Source organism: Gekko japonicus, unplaced genomic scaffold (genome assembly GCF_001447785.1).
Source record: "Gekko japonicus isolate JY-2015 unplaced genomic scaffold, Gekko_japonicus_V1.1 scaffold986, whole genome shotgun sequence".
Lineage (NCBI taxonomy): Eukaryota > Metazoa > Chordata > Lepidosauria > Squamata > Gekkonidae > Gekko > Gekko japonicus.
This window is the reverse complement of record NW_015164700.1, coordinates 543,554-552,694: the sequence shown is the minus strand read 5'-3', so window position 1 is coordinate 552,694 and position 9,141 is coordinate 543,554. Positions and strand designations below refer to the sequence as shown.

At 44.2% G+C, this 9,141-nt stretch overlaps 1 protein-coding gene across 1 annotated transcript in view; it reads right to left on the bottom strand.

The window, feature by feature from the left end:
• CFAP221 (cilia and flagella associated protein 221) overlaps positions 1–9,141 on the bottom strand; it is a 54,096-nt gene that overhangs the window by 38,487 nt on the left and 6,468 nt on the right. The gene's annotated exons all lie outside the window — the stretch shown is intronic.

The following is a 9,141-nucleotide window of genomic DNA, read 5'->3' as shown; positions in this document are numbered from 1 at the left end:
TCCTGCTGCCTTGGTTGCTAGGCTAGCGATCAACTCACAGTTCCAAGGCACACACACACACACACACACACAAACAACAGGCATTTGGACTGTACCATTCCCAGTGTGTGTGTGGGGGGCTGCAAAGTTTTAAGTGCTAGTCAAGAAAGGCTGCTTCCCTCCCCCCATCCACGGGTAATATGGAAAAGCATATTACGATTTTAAACCTAGGTGAATGTGCTGGTAGCTTTTAAAAAAAGGGGTGGGTGGGTAGAATAATCCCAACGGGACTGTACCATTAGTTAACTGGGAAGGACAGCTTGCTTGTTGGAAGGGTTTGGAGCGTCGTTGTCAGAGATCTAGGAGAGACATCTTAAGGTGGACGTGGAGGGGGATTTTCTTCTCTTACATTTCCTTCAAGTGTTTAAAGGCCATGCTTTAGGCTATCACACCCTCTGCTACTGTGTATTTGAAAACAGGGACTGCTAACACCTCTAAATTCGTATGCCCTGGGAGGTAAACTGAAAGTCTAAAGTAAAGTCTAAAGTAAAGGTATAGGTTCCCTTGCTCGAAAGCCAGTCGAATCCGACTCTAGGGTTGCGGTGCTCATCTCCGTTTCCAAACCGAAGAGCCAGCGCTGTCCGAAGACGTTTCCGTGGTCATGTGGCCGGCATGACTAAACACCAAGGCGCATGGAAGGCTGTTCCCTTCCCACTGAAGTGGTCCCTATTTATCTACTTGCAATTTCTTGCTTTCGAACTGCTAGGTTGGCAGGAGCTGGAACTAGAGACGGGAGCTCACTCCGTCATGCAGCAACTCGGGTCTTGAACTGCTGAAGTACCGACCTTCCACAGCCTGTAGTTCAGTGTCTTAACCACTTGAGCCACCACAGCTTTGGTCTAAGGGGGATGCTAAAAGGAATGACAGGATTGCCGATTGGAAACAATGGGAGAGGCTTGAAGGCCCATTGGTGATAATGGGAGCCAGGAATGCCAATTAATTTGCATGGGCTCCACTAAAATACATTGCAGCACACACACAAAAAGGTGCAAAGAAAATGGGGAATGGTTTTTCCATTAAGGTCTCTGGGCCCAGATAGGCTACTCTAGGACTGGAATGACAGACCCCAGAGTGGAATAATGGTTGGTAGAAGAGAATCTGTGCTCTGAAACTGGAAAGACAGGTCACCAGAGTGGAATGACAGCCCCTCGGAATAGGCTCAGTGCTCTGGGACTGGAATGACAGCTCCCAGAGTGGAATGAGAGCCCCTGGGAGCAATACTCCATCTAAGCTGTGGAGTCTTGTGAGCAAAAATTCTTTGTGAGCTACTGGCATTAAATTTGTGAGCAAGCAATTTTGCTAGTGCATGAATTAGTTTGCTCTGGGGCCATCTTTCTGAGCTAAGACAAAAATGTGGGAGCCGAAGGCTAAAAAAACTGTGAGCTAGCTCACACTAACTCACCTTAGAGGGAACGCTACCTGGGAGTAGCAGAGTTGTTCTGGGACTGGAGTGACAGCCCTCAGAGTGGAATGATAGTCCCAGAATACTTCTGCAACTCCCAGGCATCTGTGATGCCAGCATTTAGTACATTTCAGTACAAAGTCACCCTTATGAATAAGGTAGAAACAAGACTCCTGTAAATGAATGCCCAGAGAAACTTTTAAAATGTTCCCCTACAGGCTTTTCTGTGTTGCCTCTCTTACTGTCAAATTTGTGACCATTAGTTTGTGCTATGCACATGGTATGTATATTTGCAGATCTTAAAGTGACTATTCTAAAAGTGAATTTCAAAAACAGGACACAGCAGGAGATCACTGAGATACCACTACAACCACTGGCCAACTCCCTTTTCCTAGGTTTAGCCCAGCCCAGGGGCATTGTTGGGGGGGGGGTTCCGAGGGGTTCCCAGCCCCCCCAAAATTTATGAGGAGCCCCTTCCTAAATCCCACATGACTCTGTCTCCATAGGCCTATGATGTCACTGGCTCCTCCCTATGATGTCACTGGGCCCCAGTTCTTTTAAGGACCCAGCATAGCAATGCCTCTGGCCCAGCCCCAGCCCACCCACCCCGGAAATTGGAAAGTCTATGCCCCTGGTTTGGATAGGAAGTTAGGGGGCAAGAAGACAAGTTAGTACATTCTACTGAGGGTGTGTACAGAGTGGCATTTTTTAAAGTCCTCTTCAAATTCTCCACAAAAGACAAAAATGAAGAATGATTTACCAGGGAACAGCATGGTGGTGGTGGGGAATGTCCTATCCCTTTTGTAGAAGATTTATCTGTGGAAACGGGCAGCAGGTGATTTTCTTTACATGGAGGTAAATAATATCCCATGAAGCACCTATTAAAAGGATGGGACATTTTTCTCTCTCCAGGCAGTTGGCAACCCAAATGGGCACAGATAACTGGGACCTTTCTTGGTAAACAGGAACAGCTGGAGAGTATGAGGAGCACAACAATATGAAACATCAAAAGGACATAAAAACAAACAACAAATACATTTTAAGCAGGTAAGAGTCTTTATATAAAATGCTTCTAATATCATCCACAATGCCAGAGTTACTAGTTAGGTTGTCTGACTGGAGAAACCCAAGTTTACTTATCTGTGAAGAAGATAAATACACGAAGGGTATTGTAAACAGATCAGCCAATATCATAATGCCGCTATATAAATCAATGGTGCGACCTCATTTGGAATACTGTGTGCAGTTCTGGTCACCACACCTTAAAAAGGATATTATAGCTTTGGAAAAAGTGCAGAAAAGGGCAACTCGAATTATAAAAGGGTTGGAACACTTTCCCTATGAGGAAAGGTTAAAGCGCTTAGGGCTCTTTAGCTTGGAGAAACGACGACTGAGGGGTGACATGATCGAGGTTTATAAGATTATGCATGGGAAAGAACAGGTAGAGAAAGAGGTACTTTTCTCCCTTTCTCACAATACAAGAACTCGGGGGCACTCCATGAAACTGCTGAGCGGTCGGGTTAGAACGGATAAAAGGAAGTCCTTCTTCACCCAAAGAGTGATTAACACATGGAATTCACTGCCACAGGAATTGGTGGTGGCTACAAGCATGGACGGCTTCAAAAGGGAATTAGATAAGCATATGGAGCAGAGGTCCATCAGTGGCTATTAGCCACAAGGTATAAATAGGGGCTATGGGGCGAGTGATGCTCTGTCTTCTTGGTGCTTGGGGGGGGGGGTTAACAGTGGGATGGCTTCTAATGTCCTGGCCCCACTGGTGGATCTCCTGATGGCAGTGGTATTTCTGGCCACTGTGACACAGAGTGTTGGACGGGATGGGCGTTTGGCCTGATCCAGCAGTGGCGTCTCTTATGTTCTTATGTTCAGACTGGATGACCTTGGACTAATTATCTATTCTCAGCCTACCTCAACAGGTTAGTTGAGGGTATAATGGTGAAGAGGGGAAAAATCACTGCCAGGAGAAAAACAAATCCTCTGTTTTTCATAGAGACTTAGTAGGATATTATTTACCTTCATGCCTTGGGCAACCTCTGCTGTCCATTTCTACACCTGACCTGAACAGAAGTTTTCAAATTGTGTTTTGAGAAGTTCTGGGGTTCCTTTGAATCCTGTCAGGAGTTCTCCAGTGAGAAGATGAGTAATGGCAGACAAGTTCCCTGCAACTTTTTTACCACTACCATTCTTCCACTGCAGTCCAGAGATGCAGAGAAGTTGCCAAGGAAGGGGGGAAAGTCTTGTCCTTTTAATAAAGGCTTAATGTGTGGAAACAGGCAGTTGAAGCTTTTTGTGCCATCAGATACATCACTTGGTAAATATGGCATCCCATTAAGCCTCTTTTAAAGGGGAAGGACTTTTTTCTCTCTCCAGGCTTGTTGGCAAACTTAGTGTTGGGTATGTTCCAGGGCAGGCGGGCAGTCTTGGAATCAGCATTACGTCGGAACAGCTTTCTCCTGCGTTCTTGCACATGGCTCACTCCTTCCCTTTCCCTTCTCCTATGGAGAATCCCACTTAGAAACTAACAGTGCAATCCTAAACAAGATTTATATACTTCTAAGCCTATTGAAAGGGTGTGTGGCAGAATGGGCCTGCTCTGGCCTGCAGGCCCTATTTGGCGCTGCCCTCCTAGGTTTTTCTCAACACCTGAAGAGGCTTTTCCTTCACTCTCGGGTAGCCTGCCACCACCACCTGACCTTTGTATGGAATTGCCCACTGGGAGGGACAGGACTCTGAGCTTCCCTTCCAAGTTCTGAGGCCTTGCCTCTGTGTCTCCCACTGTCCACCACCTGGTCACCATGGGGACAGTTTACTGCCTTGGGCGCCCCTGGAGGAATAGCCACTTGCCAACTGCCTTCCTTCCTCCTGGTGCCTCTTTTAAAATAGCGTGTCTGAGACGATGGAGGACTATGTGGTACAGAGAACCGATCCCAGCATCAAAAGTTTAAAGCATTTATTAAAAAGAAAAGGTTTGAAAAGAACATGTTTTTCTTAATGAGACTTACCATTTCCTAATCATAGCCTTTTTTTTGTTTTTGTTTTTACATGGCAACTACTCCAGTTTGTGAACTGATGTGGTTTCTTGAATAAGCCATGTTTACTTCTGCACAGTTCATTATCTAAAATAGTATTGATGCAGATCTGGGCCAGCACAAAGGGGCAAGGGTTAAATGTGTTTCTGAAGTACAATAGCTGCTGTTTTGTCACTAGAACGGCATATGGGAAATCAAACCCTCTTACCTCCCTGCATGCATTGACTACAGAGGCATTTACCATCAGCTGATGGTCTTTAAATTAGGCTTCATTTGTGCCAATACTTTTTGAATGCTCTAATAAAAAGCACATTTAATGTGTTAATAAAACTTTGCAAATGTGTTTAAAATGGATATTGTCTTAAAGTTTTATGTAGATCACATTCTGAACTAAGATACAATACCGTAGAACAATCTTAGTCTAAAATGCTTGTGTATAGATATAGAACTGAAACGATGAATTGTTTGTGTTTTCTTTTAATGTACAGTATTCAAATACATAAATTTTCTGAAAACAATATACACATTTTTGGGATAAATGATTTATTGAAGCCTGTTCTGATTTCTTATTTTTCTAACATGTAATGTGGAAAACATAAGATCTGTAAAGTTTGGTGTAAGAGCAACATCAGACAGCTTTTCAAATCCTCTAACTGTTACAGTTAATAATAACAGTCTTACTACTAGAAACAGTTCCATATCTTCTGAACTTAATATGCTGCTATCTGACTCCACAGAAATTATGTTATATGAAACAGTCAGTCACCTCAGACTGCTGGAAGAAATGTGGTGAAATGGGGTGTTTTGCCCACTGTTGGTGGCATTGTAGATTTATCCAAGAGTTTTGGGCTTTGGTGCTAGGCAAAAGATGTGAGATAACAGGTTATGGCATTCCTTTTAGGCCTGATCCCTCTATTCCAAAAATTAAGAAAGACCTGATTTCAGCACTATTGGTGGCAGCAGAAACTGCCATTGCCGCGAAGTGGAAAGCCAATTCAGTGACAGAGCTAGTGCTGTGGTTTGAAAAAACTTGGGATGTCTATGTAATGGAAAAGCTAACTGATCGCTTATTACCAAACTAAAGTCTTCAGACTTTACTGAGCAATGGTATCCCATTCTGGAGTACATGTAATCGCACGGATTACTTCCTGCAAGGTCTGCTTATCTAAAAGCTACTGATCACTCTTAGTAATATTGATTAGCTGTGAATGTTGTTTACTGATGTTTCCAAGTCAAGTTTGAAATATCCCCATAGGAATGATTTTCAGTACTATATACTTTCCCCACCGGTCTGTTACTGAAGTGTCCTGCACTTTCTGTATGCTAACTACTGTTAGAGATTGAGTACCATTGTTTCTGTTTTAATTTATTATTATATATTTATATTGCCATTGTCATGTTACTGTAACATTCCTGCCGCATCGTTGCTGTAGTATATTGCACGTCTTGTAAGCTAACGACTATTAGGGGTTAATTATTTTATTATATTGTATTATGTTAATACTGCTATTGTCATGTTACAGTTACTTAATAAAAATGTTGACCTGCAGAAAAATAAAAGAAAGAAAAGGTTTACAAGTATCCATTTAGCACAGCACCAAATTGAGCAAGGGAATCAAAAATAAATAGGTAAAACACAAATCCTCTGTCCCTCTCTCTATACATGCTCTATCAGATGGTAAAATATAGGAGAGGCTCTTTAGCTTAGAAGTTCTAGACCTCTACAGAGTTCACATTATCTTGAATGTTGCTCCCAGCTCTTTAGGCGAGCACATGTTCAATGGCCGCCTTCCCAGTGGAGAGGCCTGCGTGCTCTCTCATGGACACAGCACCCAAAGGAAAGAGCCCTCCTTCCTGTTGCAAGGAGGTTTTTAAAAAATCATATCGGTCTCCTCTCCCACTGACCCAGTCAGGCCAGGTCAAAGATGCGCTTCCCGGAGATCCCCAGGAATCTCTTTCCTGAAGACTGTCTAGTATTCTAATCCTCCAATCTCTGTTTCCCTGCTTGGAGGGGAGGGGGCGAGGCAGGGGAAGCTTGGCCATCCCATGGTCTCTAGCTAGACCTAGTAGCATTTCTTAAGAGGTAGTTGAGGTGAACCTGATCTCTGCCCAGAGAAAGAAAAAACCCTGGTTAAAACGCAAAGTGGAGGTGTTGCTCATTGCCAGCCTCCCAGGAAGGGGGGGGGGACACCTTCACAGGGTGTAACTGTGCTTAGTATTGCACTCTTAACTGTAGTTAGCTTTTATGTACAAACGTATGTGCAAATGTCAACCAGAGCTAGTTTTCCATTCAGGAACTGGGATTCTCAACGTAAATTCAATTCTGATTTAGCGTTCTGACTTGTGGGTAGGGGAACCGACTTTGATTAGCCCGTGTACCTGCATTCATACATCATGGATAACCAGGCTCAGCGGGTTCTCCAGCCCACCTTCTCTAGCCTTCAGTCCAAGTAAGGAAAAAAAGAGGGGCACTCACTGTTTGTCTTGTTTTCTCTGCCTGGACTAAAGGAAGCTTGGGGTAAGAATCATGGGGGGAAGAGAACCCCCCCTCAAACCACTGCCACTTCAGTATCTCAGACTGCTTTTACCACCACTGAAGGACAACATATGAGGATTCATAAATTTTAAAATCAGCAGAAGGTCAATGATTTTTCAGCGGGAAAACACTGCAAGGGGATTAATTAAATAACCCCTCCCGTGTCTGTCTGTCTGTCTGTCTCTCTCTCTCTCTCTCTCTCTCTCTCAGCATTGTATACGGATACAGGTGTAGTTGGTAGATAGGATTTGATTCCTTATCCACAATGGATCAAATGCCATGCCCACCCACTGAAGCTTGCTCCTGCTTACACTCCTGCAGAACTGTGCCCTGAAACTGCTCTCTACTTACTTGTTTCTTTTGTTGGCTTGAAGCTTATAATTCTATAGTTCCTGCAGAAATCAGTCTATCAGTTTTTGCTGTCAGCTCACGTGCACTCCCCGGGAAAGCACAGTCTGAGCTGGCTTCAACAGATGGTCACTTCGAACTGAACTCTGCAAAACTCTTTTTTCCTCTGCTGGAAATAAGCCCGTGTCTGCCCCACTCCTTTCAGGACCCATCATAATAATAATGGTCTTCCCCGTGATAGAATGGTCTTTGCCTTCCTGAAACTGAGGCAGGAGCATTCTTTGTTTCCTTATCGTGGGAGCATAAAGCATGGTCATTCCTCACCGACGCGCAAGTGATAACAATGAGTAATGGAAGAGAGAGATGAAGATATCTGAGACGTGGACTGCAGATGTACTTGTGACTTTGGGGCTAGTAGAAGAGCATCTTGCTGCACAGAGGCACTGAGGGACCTGCTAGTTCTCTGCAGCGGATGCAACAGCAGAGATGGGATGAGAAAACAGCTATGGAATCAGAGAGAGAGAGAGAGCAGAGATATGAATGAAAGGGACTAGAGAACCTGCTGGAGGACACTCAGAAACCTGTTGAAGTGACTTCCAGTCCTGTACATGAGAATGCAAGAAAGGGTCCACAGCTGACCATGTGGACCATCCTAATTCTTATCTTCTCGACTTCATCAGTAACTGTAAGTAACAAAAGAGGCTTCCATTATATCCTTAGGCACAGAAATGAACATATGCTCCATCGGAGTTTGTGCAATCAGGAGGGGAAAGAATATATACGGAAAAGTTTGGTTTATACTATGTCTGGAGAAATCTGGGTTTCGTTCCCTGAAGAGAGATGCAGGTCTAACTTTGGGTTTTAAACTTTAAAAAAAAAAAAAATAGGGGAGAATTAACAGTGTCTTATGTTGCCACTGTAGGAAAAAGAGTGCAATAAAACATTCAGGTTGGTGATTAGACCAAGACAGGTAGCCAGTCTGTAGCAGTAGAAAAGAGCAAGAGTCCAGTAGCACCTTAAAGACTAACAAAATCTGTGGCAGAGGATACGCTTTTATGAGTCACTGCTCACTTCTTCAAATATCAGGTTAGTGATTAGCAATGCTGTGAGATAACAGAGAATTTTTTAGGTGAGAAACTAGCGCAGGGGCAGGCAATGTTTTATTTTATTTATTTCATTTATACCTTGCCGTTCCCATCTCCTCCATCTTATCCCTACAAAAACCCTGTGAGATAGGTTGATTAGCCTAAGGCCACCCAGCAATCTTCCACGGCAGAGTGGGGATTCAAACCCGTGTTTCCTAGAGCCTAGCCTGACAATAACCATCACACCACACTGTGTCTTTGCAAAAAACAAAAACAAACCCGTATCTACTTGTGATGTGCTGACACACAAAGAGAATGGGAGGAGAGATGAGGACTGGACTTGGCCAAACACACTGGGGACAAGATGAGCCCTAGTGGTTCTGCCAGTGTCTTGGGGACTTACCCAGTTTGGTGTAGTGGTTAAGTGTGCGGACTCTAATCTGGGAGGACCGGGTTTGATTCCCCACTCCTCCACTTGCACCTGCTGATGTGACCTTGGGTCAGTCACAAGCTCTGGCACAGCTGCCCCTGAAAAAGAGCAGTTTGTGTCAGAGTTCTCTCAGCCCCACCCACCTCACAGGGTGTCTGTTGTGGGGAGGGGAAGGGAAAGGAGTTTGTAAGCCGCTCTGAGACTCCAAGTGAAGGGTGAGGTATAAATCCAATCTCCTCCTCCTCCTCCTCCTC